Here is a 13,004-nt window from a genome sequence, read left to right as displayed (position 1 = left end):
AGGACTATTTACCCTAGAATGGGGAATTTATAAATTGGGTAAATATCCTAGAGGACCTTTGGAAAGGGATAGGAGAGTTTAGATTTAGAGGTAGCATTCACTGAATAACAACAAGATGACTAACTTGCATTTAGTTGTTATTTTGGAACTATTAAAAATACATTCAAATACAAAAATTACTCTCTACCATGGAAAATTGTATCTTTACAGTGAGTTAAAGCATATCAATTCTGATCATGGTCATTTTGTCTTTATTTGCATTCATATCTTAATGCATACAGATGGAAATATAGAAATAAAATGAAATTAACAAAATGTTTAAACTCATAACAGTGAGCATAGTTTAGTTTAAAAAATAATAAAGGGACTAGATATCCTGAAAAATTTCCCACTAAAACACATTAAGTACTGAATGAAATACTTCATACGTCTTTCATATTTATGGCTCGTTTGAATTCTCAGAGAAAGCAGAGTGGGAAGCTGATACCAAATCTTCAGCTGCTCAGGGCATTTGACAATCTGATGTCTTGAAGCTTGGGTATGAAGGTGGGTGGATGGGGGAAAGCAAGATGTGAAGAGGGAACTGAGACCCCAGATTAAAACTGGGACCCTTGAAGGTCTGTGCCTTGAGTCAAAGTTTGCTGTATTATTCTTTATACATTTTTATATGTCTGGAGTATTTCATTATACTTATTTTTAAGTTTTAAAAGGAATTAAAAGCATGGAAAATTACTTTTTTTTTTCTTGAGGGTTACATAAATTAATTTTTATTTACCTAGCTAAATATTAAAGTGAATTTTTATTTTAGCAATTTCTAATTTAACAGTTTTTGACCTGTCAGGGGAGTGCAATCTCCTTGGTTCTGTCTCGTCTCAACAAAAATCTGAAGCGACAGACATCAAAGCCCTCAGCATGTCACAGCTCTTAGACAGACCATGTTATAGCTCTCGGGTCTCGAACAGATCATGTTATAGCTGTTAGACAGATCAGTGTCACAGCCTAGTTTTATTTAGAAAATAGCAGGAAAATACATCCTCCAGGTGTAGGGAATGCCAACCCAAAGATGTGAAGAGAAGAGAGGGCCCAGGCCCTTAGGCTCCTCTTTTTATATGCTTTTTCCTCCCCAACGCCCCCGCCCTTGGGCCTGCCCTTGTAAATTGGCCTAGCCAGGAGTGTGGTTTGTTCTACCTGAGGTCCTCACTCTGGTCCTCGGACCTTCCTTTGTTCTATTTTCATGGGCTTTTCCCCTCCTTGTCTTTTAGCCACTGCCATTCTGGACTCCTGTTTCCTGTTCTAACTACCTAACAGACCCATAATAGTATAAAAAAAATATTAGATAATTGGTTCTCAATTATGAAAAGTATGGTATGGATAAGCCTGGCTAACTAAAAGTAATTTCTTCTAGGGTTTTGACAGTTTTACAGTCTAGTTACTCAACCAGCTTAAGTGGTATACAGGTTACTCTAACTAATTGAATACATGTATCCCATGGGTTGAAGCCCCTCCCTGCTCACTCAAACACCTCCATTTTTAACTGCTCTTTCTGGTGCTGATCCTCAAGAAGTCTCTTTGGCTCTTTATCATCAGTGAGAGAAACTCCATACCAGTGCAGAAGCCCACATGCCCCCCCCCCCCACCCCCAGGGAGCTCGTGCATAACTAGATTTTGGCTACATAAACTCTTCCTTGATCTGGCTTTGGTGATAAAGCCACCAAGCAAAACTGGATGCACCTTTTCAGATCCAGACCTTGGAGCATAATTTGAAATAAATAAGAGTGGGCACCAAAATATTAGCATTCCTGAGGAGAATGGATGTACATTTGTTTTCTCAATAAGAACAGCAATCTTCATTATGAGCCAGGAAAAAATTCTAAATACTTTCAATTTATCTTGTTTAATCATCAAAACATTACAGTAGAAGAAATACAATCATTTCCATTTTGTAAATGAGGAAATTGAGGCTCAGAGATGTTAAGTGTCTTGCCAACACGTTTAGATGTTGATAGAGTCAGTGGTGAAACCAGCATTTGGACCAAGGCAATTCATCTCCCCAAATACAGAGTTCTGGGGCTTTTATCTTCTCAATCATGAAGGAAGATGGCTTCACTAGACAGATATATGAGTAGATGGACTTCTTTCATCTTGGTTAACCTTGGGGAGTAAGTACTAGGGAAATACCTAGCTTATATGAAAAGAATCTTTTTGTTCTGGTTTTGATCTAGTTCCCTGGCAGGCTTCTTAGGATCTGTCTTAACACATACATTTCCCTTGCCAAAGCACACGTGGTATGTTTGGACATATGGTCTCATTTTTATGATCTTTTAACCTTTACATATTTTAAATACTTCATGTTGGGGTTAATTATTTGTGGTGACCAAGATTGGCAGCAGGTCTGATGAGGCCATGTTTAGCACCCCTAAGGAGTGAGAGGATTGATACCCTGTAGAACATACTTTCAAAGATAAATATATAAATGCAAAGGAGAGATTCTTGACACACATTAATTAAAAAAAAAAACCCTAGTGATATCTCACAGCAAATTTGTAAATTTATTGTGAGACCTATAATTATAAATGGTTTTGTGATTAACCTTCCTGTACTTTGAGACTTTTTTTTAATGGATAAATATTAGGTAATCTGAATTACTTAGAAGATGATCATTTTAGTCTTTATATGTACTGAAGAGGTAGTTGGGGCGGAATGCTAAAAAGAAAAAACTGAAAACAGTAAGATTGGATATATGATTCCAACCTTACTAAGCTTTAAAAATTTGCCTCAGGTAACTGGATGGTGTGAATGTCATAGGATTATAAATAACTGTAAAATGTGATAGTAAATCAAGTTCTTATGTCTCTAGGAACTCTTTGACAAGGCAGTTAAAAATGAAATAGAGTGAGTGAAACACCAAGTGAAGTCAAGAGCAGATGTATGCTATTCAAAGACCTTATACAATATAAAATTTATATGGTACACATATAATATATGTTTACCATTGCTTGTCAGACTTTGTTTTTTTGGGCTCCAAAATCACTGCAGATGGTGATTGCAGCCATGAAATTAAAAGATACTTACTCCTTGGAAGGAAAGTTATGACCAACCTAGATAGCATATTAAAAAGCAGAAACATTACTTTGCCAACAAAGGTCCATCTAGTCAAGCTATGGTTTTTCCAGTGGTCATGTATGGATGTGAGAGTTGGACTGTGAAGAAAGCTGAGCGCTGAAGAATTGATGCTTTTGAACTGCGGTGTTGGAGAAGACTCTTGAGAGTCCCTTGGACAAGGAGATCCAACCAGTCCATCCTAAATGAGATCAGTCCTGGGTGTTCATTGGAAGGACTGATGTTGAAGTTGAAACTCCAATACTTTGGCCACCTCATATGAAGAGTTGATTCTTTGGAAAAGACCCTGATGCTGGGAGGGATTGGGGGCAGGAGGAGAAGGGGACTACAGAGGATGAGATGACTGGATGGCAACACCGACTTGATGGACATGAGTTTGTGTAAACTCTGGGAGTTTGTGATGGACAGGGAGGCCTGGTGTGCTGTGGTTCATGGGGTCGCAAAGAGTCGGACATGACTGAGTGACTGGAATGAACTGAACCATTGCTTCAACTGCTTGGCTTTAACTAACATGTCAGTGGACATGAGTCTGTCTGTAGAAGTACTGAAGAGGCTAGATTCTGGGACATAGTTTACTGAAGTTTGAATCTATCATATAAGGTTGTGGGCCTAAATCTTGGACACCTGAATGGCTTGTTTCCCTACTGTATAAACAAGCAGCAATTTTTACCCCCAGGGGACATTTAGTAAAGTCTGGAAATATTTTTGTTTGTCATAACTGTGAAGGGGGTACTACCAGGGATCCTGTTAACCATTTGACAATGCATAGGAGAACTGCCCAACCCCACAACAAGGAATTATTCAACCCCAAATAAAACAGTGTTGAAGGTGAGAAAGTTTATGTAAACCAAGATCACCTAAATTGGTTTTTATAGATACAAGCAGGTTTCTGATTGGATCTTAGAAAAGTCTCTCATGCTGCGCAGCTAATTAAAAAAGTCAAATCTGCTCTCCAAAGGCTCCCATTCTACCCCACCTGGTGGGTAGCCTCTGCCATCATTAGTGTTCCTCCAAAGTGGCTTCTGCTCTGGGAGTCAGCCCCACATAGCCACAACAGTTGTGGCCAAAATTCTCAGCCAGCCCACCCACCAGTCTACCTGCAGTAGTCAGAACTCAACCAAAACAGGAGAGCGTGTGCAGCCCACACGTGGGGTACCCTGGAGCACCTAGCTCTGGTGCCCAGAGGGGATTGAGCCACTGGGCACCACAGGACACCAACTACATAAGGTCACTCTTTCTAACTGGGAAATGCAGCTGATCTATGCAATACACAGAGACAAACACAGAGTTAGGCAAGATAAGAAGACAAAAGAATGCCTTCCAAACAAAAGAACATGCCCCCTCCAAATAAATGAAATTTACCAGACAGAGTTGAAAGTAACAGTTATAAATGTGCTCACCGAACCTTGAAGAAGAATGGATGAACACAATGAGAACTTCGACTAAAAAGTAGAAATTATTTTTTAAAAAAGGAACCAATCAAAACTGAAGAATATAATGACAAATAAAAAATATACTAATGGGAATGAACAGCAGATTAGAGCATGTAGAAGAATGGATCAATAATCTAAAAGACAGGGTGGTGGAAATCACCTGATCAGAACAGCAAAAAGATAAAAGAATGAAGATAGGAACCTCTGAGACAACATCAAGCATACTTATTGTTGCATTTTAGAAGTCTCAAGAAAAGAAGAGAGAGAAAAAGGGTTTGAAAAACCTATTTGAAAAATTAATGGCTGAAAACTTCCCTAACCTGGTGAAGGAAACAAAAATCCAAGTCTAGGAACACAGTGACTCCCAAAAAAAGACAAACCAAAAGAAACTCACACCAAGACACATTATAATTAAAATGCCAAATGCTAAAGATAAAGAGAGACTTAAAAGTTGAAGAGAAAAACAACTAGCTATGTACAAGGGAATTGCCCTATAGAACTATCAACTGATCTTATAGCAAAAACTTTACTATCCTGGAGGAACTGATACTATATACTCAAAGTGTTGAAAAAAAAAAAAGAAATTACAGCCAGGAATACTTTACCTGGGAAGGTTCTCATTCAGAACTGAAGAAGAGATAAAGAGTTTCTAGACAAGCAAAAGCTAAAGGAGTTCATCACCACTTAAGCTGGCCTTACAAAAAATATTAAAGGGACTTCTTTAAAAGGAAAAGGTAATAATTAGAAATAAAATTATGAAGGAAAAAAATCTTACTGGTAAAAGCAAACATATAGTAAAGGTAACGGACAACTACCTATTAAGCTATTATGAAAGTTAAAAGGCAATATAGCAAAAATCATCTATATCTACAAAAGTTAATCAATACACAAAAAGATGCAAAATATGATGCCAAAAACATAAATATATGGTAAGACAGGCAACCATCAACTTAAAATAGACTGCTATATACAAAGGGTGTTATAAATGAACCTCATGGTAACCACAAACCAAAAACCCATAACAGATATAAAAAAAAAAAAAAATAAAGAGAATGGAGTGCAAACATAGAACTAAAGAAAGTCATCAGGGTTTCCCTGGCAGCTCAGTGGTAAAGAATCCACCTGCCAAAAAAAAAAAAAAGACTCTGCCTGCCAATGCAGGAGACACAGATTCAATCCCTGGTTTGGGAATATCCCACATGCTGTGGAGCAACTAAACTTGTGCACCACAACTATTGAGTCTGAGCTCTAGAGCCTGAGAACCACAACTACTGAGCCCACATGCCACAACTACTGAAGCCTGTGCACTCTAGAGTCTGGGCTACACAACAAGAGAAGCCAACGAAATGAGAAGCCCACGCACCAGAGCTAGAGAGTAGCCCCTGCTCACCACAACTAGAGAAAAGCCGTACAGCAGCAAAGATCCAGCACAGCCAAAAATAAACGCATAAAAAAAGAAAGTCATCAAATCACAAGAAAAAATAATCAGAAAAGAAATGAACAGAGAACTACAAAAATAATCAGAAAAAAATGATCAAAATAGCAATAAGTACATATCTATCAATAATTACTTTAAGTGTAAAGGGACTAAATGTTCCAATTAAAACACATAGAGTGGCTGGATGGAATTTTAAAAAGATCCATATATATGCTGCACACAAGAGACTCACTTAAGATCTAAAGACACACAAACTGAAAATGAAATGTTCCATGGAAATGGAAATGAAAAGCTAGGGTAGCAATACTTAAGGCTGACAAAGTAGACTTTAAAACAAAGACTGTAACAAGAGACAAAGAAGAACAACACATAAAAGGATCATTTTAAGAAGAAGATATAACACCAGGTAGCTCAGTGGTAAAGAATCTGCCTGTCAATGCAGGAGGCACAATCCCAGGTCTGGGAGGATCACCTGGAGAAAGAAACGGTAACCCACTTTATTTTTATTTATTATTTATTTTTATTAGTTGGAGGCTAATTACTTTACAATATTGTAGTGGTTTTTGCCATACATTGACATGAATCAGCCATGTATTTACATGTGTTCCCCATCCCGATCCCCCCTCCCACCTCCCTCTCCATCCCATCCCTCTGGGTTTTCCCAGTGCACCAGCCCTGAGCACTGGTCTCATGCATCCAACCTGGGCTGGTGATCTGTTTCACCCTTGATAATATACATGTTTTGATGCTGTTCTGTCAGATCATCCCACCCTCGCCTTGTCCCATAGAGTCCAAAAGTCGGTTCTATACATCTGTGTCTCTTTTTCTGTCTTGCATACAGGGTTATCGTTACCATCTTTCTAAATTCCATATATAAGTGTTAGTATACTGTATTGTTGTTTATCTTTCTGGCTTACTTCACTCTGTATAATGGGCTCCAGTTTTATCCATCTCATTAGAACTGATTCAAATGTATTCTATTTAATGGCTGAGTAATATTCCATTGTGTATATGTACACAGCTTTCTTATCCATTTGTCTGCTGATGGGCATCTAGGTTGCTTCCATGTCCTGGCTATTATAAACAGTGCTGCGATGAACATTGGGGTGCACATGTCTCTTTCAGATCTGGTTTCCTCGGTGTGTATGCCCAGCAGTGAGATTGCTGGGTCATAAGACAGTTCTATTTCCAGTTTTTTAAGGAATCTCCACACTGTTCTCCATAGTGGCTGTACTAGTTTACATTCCCACCAACAGTGTAAGAGGGTTCCCTTTTCTCCACACCCTCACCAGCATTTATTGCTTGTAGACTTTTGGATAGCAGCCATTCTGACTGGCGTGTAATGGTATCTCATTGAGGTTTAGATTTGCATTTCTCTGATAATGAGTGATGTTGATCATCTTTTCATGTGTTTGTTAGCCATCTGTATGTCTTCTTTGGAGAAATGTCTGTTTAGATCTTTGGCCCATTTTTTGATTGGGTCATTTATTTTTCTGGAATTGAGCTTCAGGAGTTGCTTGTATATTTTTGAGATTAATCCTTTGTCTGTTTCTTCACTTGCTATTATTTTCTCCCATTCTGAAGGCTGTCTTTTCACATTGCTTATAGTTTCCTTTGTTGTGCAAAAGCTTTTAAGTTTCATTAGGTCCCATTTGTTTATTTTCACTTTTATTTCCAATATTCTGGGAGGTGGGTCATAGAGGATCTTGCTGTGATTTATGTCAGAGAGTGTTTTGCCTATGTTCTCCTCTAGGAGTTTTATAGTTTCTGGTCTTACATTTAGATCTTTAATCCTCAATCTGATTTTGGTATTGATCATGTGATGATGTCCACATATAAAGTCATCTCTTGTGTTGTTGGAAAAGGGTGTTTGCTATGACCAGTGCGTTCTCTTGGCAGAATTCTGTTAGCCTTTGCCATGCTTTATTTTGTACTCCAAGGCCAAACTCACTTGGAGTAAGATAACTCTTGACTTCCTACTTTAGAAAGTAAGGAGATCAAACCAGTTAATCTTAAAGGAAATCAATCCTGAATACTCTTTTGAAGAATTGATGCTGAAGCTCCAAGACTTTGGCCACCTGATGTGAAGAGCTGACTCATTGGAAAAGACCCTGATGCTGGGAAAGATTGAAGGCAGAAGGAGAAGAGGGCGATGGTTAGATGGCATCACCGATTCACTGGACATGAACCTGGGCAAACTCCAGGAGACGGTGAGGGACAGAGAAGCCTGACTGCTACATGGAGTCACAAAGATTCGGACATGACTTGGCAACTGAACAACAACAATAACAACAACGAACCTAAAGTAGCTAGAGAAACAAAACCCAAAGTTAGTAAAAGAAAAAAAAATCATAAAGATCAGAGCTGAAATAAGTAAAATAGAAAGGAAAAAAACAATAGAAAAGATCAATGAAACTAAATGCTAGTTCTTTAAAAAGGTAAACAAAATCGACAAACTTTTAACCAGATGCATCAAGAAAAAAAGTGAAAGGGCTCAAATTAATAAAATTAGAAACAAAAAAGAAGTTACAATAGACACCTCAGAATACAAAGGGTTATAAAAGACTACACAAACAACTATACATCAATAAAACAGACAACCTAGAAGAAATGGACAAATTCTTAGAAAATTACAATCTTCCAAAACTGAACCAGGAGGCAATAGAAAAAATAAAGGCCAATCACAAGTACTGAAATTGAAACTGTGACTGAGAAACTCCCAACAAACAAAAGTTCAGGACCACACGGCATAACAGGAGAATTCTATCAAACATTTAGAGAAGTAGTAACATCTATCCTGAAACTATTCCAAAAATTGCAAGGGGAGGAACACTCCTAAACTCATTCTGTAAAGCCACCACTACCCTGATACCAAAATCAGATGAAAAAAAAAAAAAAAGAAAATTACAGAACAATATCACTGATGGACATATTCACCAAAATCCTCAACAAAATACTAGTAGACTGAATCCAACAAGACTTTAAAAAGATCGTACACCATGATTAAGTGGGATTTAACCCAGAGGTGCAAGGATTTTTCAATATCCACAAATCAATCAGTGTGATAATACACTACATTAACAAATTGAAGAATAAAAACCTTATGATCATCTCAATCGATGCAGAAAAGGTTTTTGATAAAATTCAACAATGTTCAGTAATATTTCTGTAACAGCATATTGTATTATTTGAAGATTAGTAGCTCTTTAGAGGGGGGTGGGGCAGGGGCAATTTCTATAGAGAAAGAACCAGTGTTTGTTGTACAGCTATTGGGGGGGGGGGGCATCTATCCCATGTAAAGCTATTGTTTTTCTGAATCTTATTGTTTCTGCATTTGTGTCCTCCACCACTCCCTTCCTGGCTGACATTGATATGCCTGTCAGATTGTCATCAAGGGTCATGCTTCAATAAAATGTGCTAAAGACCAAAAAAAAAAAAAAAAGATAAAATCTCTCCAGAAAATATGTGCAGAGGGAATTCACCTCAACATAATAAGGGCCATATACAGCAAATTCACAGCTAACATACTCAACAGTGAAAAGCTAAAATCATTTCTTCTAAGATTAAGAACAAGACAAAGATGTCCACTCTTGCAACTTTTATTCAACACAGTTTTGAAAGTCCTAGCCATAGACATCAGAGGAAAAAAAGAAATAAAGGGAATCCAAATTGGAAAAGAAAAAGTAAAACTGTCACTGTTTGCAATTGACATGATACTGTACACAAAATATCCTAAAGATGCTACCAGAAGACTACTAGGGCTCATCAATGAATTCCATAAAGTTGTAGGATACAAATTTAATACACAGAAATCTCTTGCATTTCTATACATTAACAAAGAAAGATCAGAAAAAGAAATCAAGGAAACAATCCCACTTACTATTACATCAAAAAGACTAGGAATAAACCTACCTAAGGAGGCAAAAGAACTGTACTTTGAAAATTATAAGACCTTGATGAAAGAAATTGAAGATGACACCAGTAGATGGAAAAATACACCATGTTTATGGATTGGAAGAATCAATACTGTCAAAATGATTCTACTCCCCAAGGCAACCTACAGATTCAATGCAATCCCTGTCAAATTACCAATGGAATTTTTCACAGAACTAGAAAAAAATTTTTTAAAAAAAAATCTGTCACACAGAAGACCTTGAATAGCCAAAGCAATCCTGAGAAAGAAAAACAGAGTTGGAGGAATCAGAATCCCTGGCCTCAAACTATACTACAAAGCTACAGTAATCAAAATGTTATGATACTGGCACAAAAAGAGAAATTTAGAAATGGAAAGTCTAGAAGTGAACCAACACACCTATGGTCAGTTACTCTATGATAAAGGAGGCAAGAACATACAATGGAGAAAAGACTATCTCTTCAATAAGCAGTGCTTGGCAAACTGGATAGCTACATGTGAAAGGATGAAATTAGTACATTCTCTAACACCATACACAGAAATAAGCTAATGGATTGATGTAAAACTGGATCTAACAAAATCTTAGAGGAAAACATAGGCAGAACACTCTTTGGAATAAATCCCAGAAATATCTTTTTGGATCCACATCTTAAAGTAATGAAAATAAAAACAAAAATAAACAAATGAGACCTAATTAAATTTAAAAGGTTTTGCACAGCAAAAGAAACCATCAATAAAATGAAAATACAACCCACAGAATGGGAAGAAATATTTGCAAATGATGTGACTGACAAGAGATTAACTTCCAAAACTACAAAAAGTTCATTCAGCTCAATCAAAAAAGCAAACACAATTAAAAAAATAGACATTTCTCCAAAGAAGATACACAGATGGCCAAAAAGCACCTTAAAAGATGTGGAACACTGCTAATTATTAGAGAAATGCAAGTCAAAGTTACAATGAGGTATCACCTCACACCAGTCAGAATGGTCACCATCAAAATGTCTACAAATAATAAATTTAAGAGAGGGTGTAGAGAAAAGGAAACATTCCTACCCTGTTAGGAGAATGTAAATTTGTACAACCACTATGGAGAACAGAAAGAAGATTCCTTGAAAAACTAAAAATACAACTACCATATGATCCAGCAATCCCACTCCTATGCATATATCCAGAGAAAAACAATTTGAAAAGATCCTTCACCCAGTGTTCATTGCAGCAGTATTTATAATAGCCAAGACATGTAAGCAACCTAAATGTCCATTGACAGGGGAATAGATAAAGAAGATGTGGTACATATATACAACAGAATATTACCCAGCCATAAGAAAGGGTGAAATAATGTCATTTGCAGCAACCTGCATAGACCTGGGGATTATCATACTAAGTGAAGTAATTCAGATACAGAAAGAAAAATACCATATGATATTACTTATATGTGGAATGTAAAAATGATACAAATGAACTTATGTATGAAACAGAAACAGACTCACAGACTTATAAAACATACTTACGGTTACCAAAGGGACAGGCTGGGGGAAGGGCTAAATTAAGGTTTTGGGATTAACATATACACACTATAAAACTGATAAGTAACAAGGACCTACTGTATAGCACAGGGAACTCTCTTCAATATTCTATAATATCCTATATGGGAAAAGAATCTGAAAAAGAATGGATGTATGTATATGGATAACTGAACCATTCTGCTGTACATCTGAAACTAACACAACACTGTAAATCAACTATATTCCAGTATAAAATAAACCTTAAAGAAATAAATTGAAAAAACGACTTCTATGGCATTGTCACCCAGGACCCCTAGTCTCTGGGTTTCCTTTGGTTTCTGCCAATGAGCAGCACCCATAGGAGACTGGAGAAAGTTTGGGATATTCACTCTTCTTGTTTTCTCCTTGTCTTACTATCAAGGTACTTGATAGTCTTGTGTCTTGTACCTTGTAGTCTTGTATACTTGACAATCAAATATCTTGATTGTCTTACTGTTGATACTTGCCATGCCTTTAAGTCCACAGTGTCTCTCAGGTGGTCCTTTTGCTACAGTTCAAGTTCTCAGCAGCCTCTATTAGTAGAACTGATGTTTCATTCTTTCTTGCTGGTTGCCCTTGCTCTGCTCACACCTCCATAAATAGTCTCATCCAAAACTTTACTCAATTCAGCATTTTCCAGTGAGTCATTTGTTTCCTGTAGAACCTTAACTGGCAGACCTGGTATCACCCCAGTAAATGTCTCTGGATCTAACTTTCATTTCTACACTGCTTCTACACTATTGTTAGAATCATGAAGTATTGGTAGCTCCAAGTTTATGGGATCCAGGGGTTTGTTTTGGAATCACTGGCAAGTGAAAATGAAACTGCATTTTAAAAATGGGCAAAGTAATATGATTTAACTTGCTTTCTAGATATTTCTGAAAACACAATAAACAAAGGAATATTTCAATCTAGATTCTACAACACTGTCATTCAGCAATGAAATGATTCTAGAAAATTTAGCTTGGGAATACTTCTCATTCATTGCATCAAAAGCATTGTTTCAAGTAGAAACTGTGAGTTGCTACGGTTTCCACAAACATTTGAGGGCAACTATCCTGACACACATCCAAACAGAACCATCTTCATAAAGCAGACTAGTAAGTTTACCATCATGCCAAGACACTCTGAGGAGCTTTCAACAATGACAAAGCATTTTGCTCTCATGCCTTCACTGGGAAAAAGCAAATGTAACACACATGTCACTTAGGAGTGCCTTGACCTTTTCAGAGTCCGTCAAACTCCCAATTTCAGAACCTAGAATGTACAGTGGCCTCACAATGACCTCTGTGAATATCTGATTAACATCTAGTGGATCAATTGTTTTCATTCTAGAATCCATGCTTATCAGTTAGATTTAGCATCTTGTACAAACATAACACAAATCTTTTCTCCATTCCTGCTTCTGCAGAAAACTCAAATATATCAACCACATTATGATTTGCAGATTTAATGAAGAATTTTTGGGTCACTGTGAGGGAATCACACTGAAAAACATCCTGCTACCCTCTCTCTGGCTACCTTCCTTTTTCCTTTCCCTTCTTATCTCTCCT

This window comes from Dama dama, chromosome X, assembly GCF_033118175.1.
Source record: "Dama dama isolate Ldn47 chromosome X, ASM3311817v1, whole genome shotgun sequence".
NCBI lineage: Eukaryota > Metazoa > Chordata > Mammalia > Artiodactyla > Cervidae > Dama > Dama dama.
Note: the sequence above shows the minus strand (reverse complement) of the source record.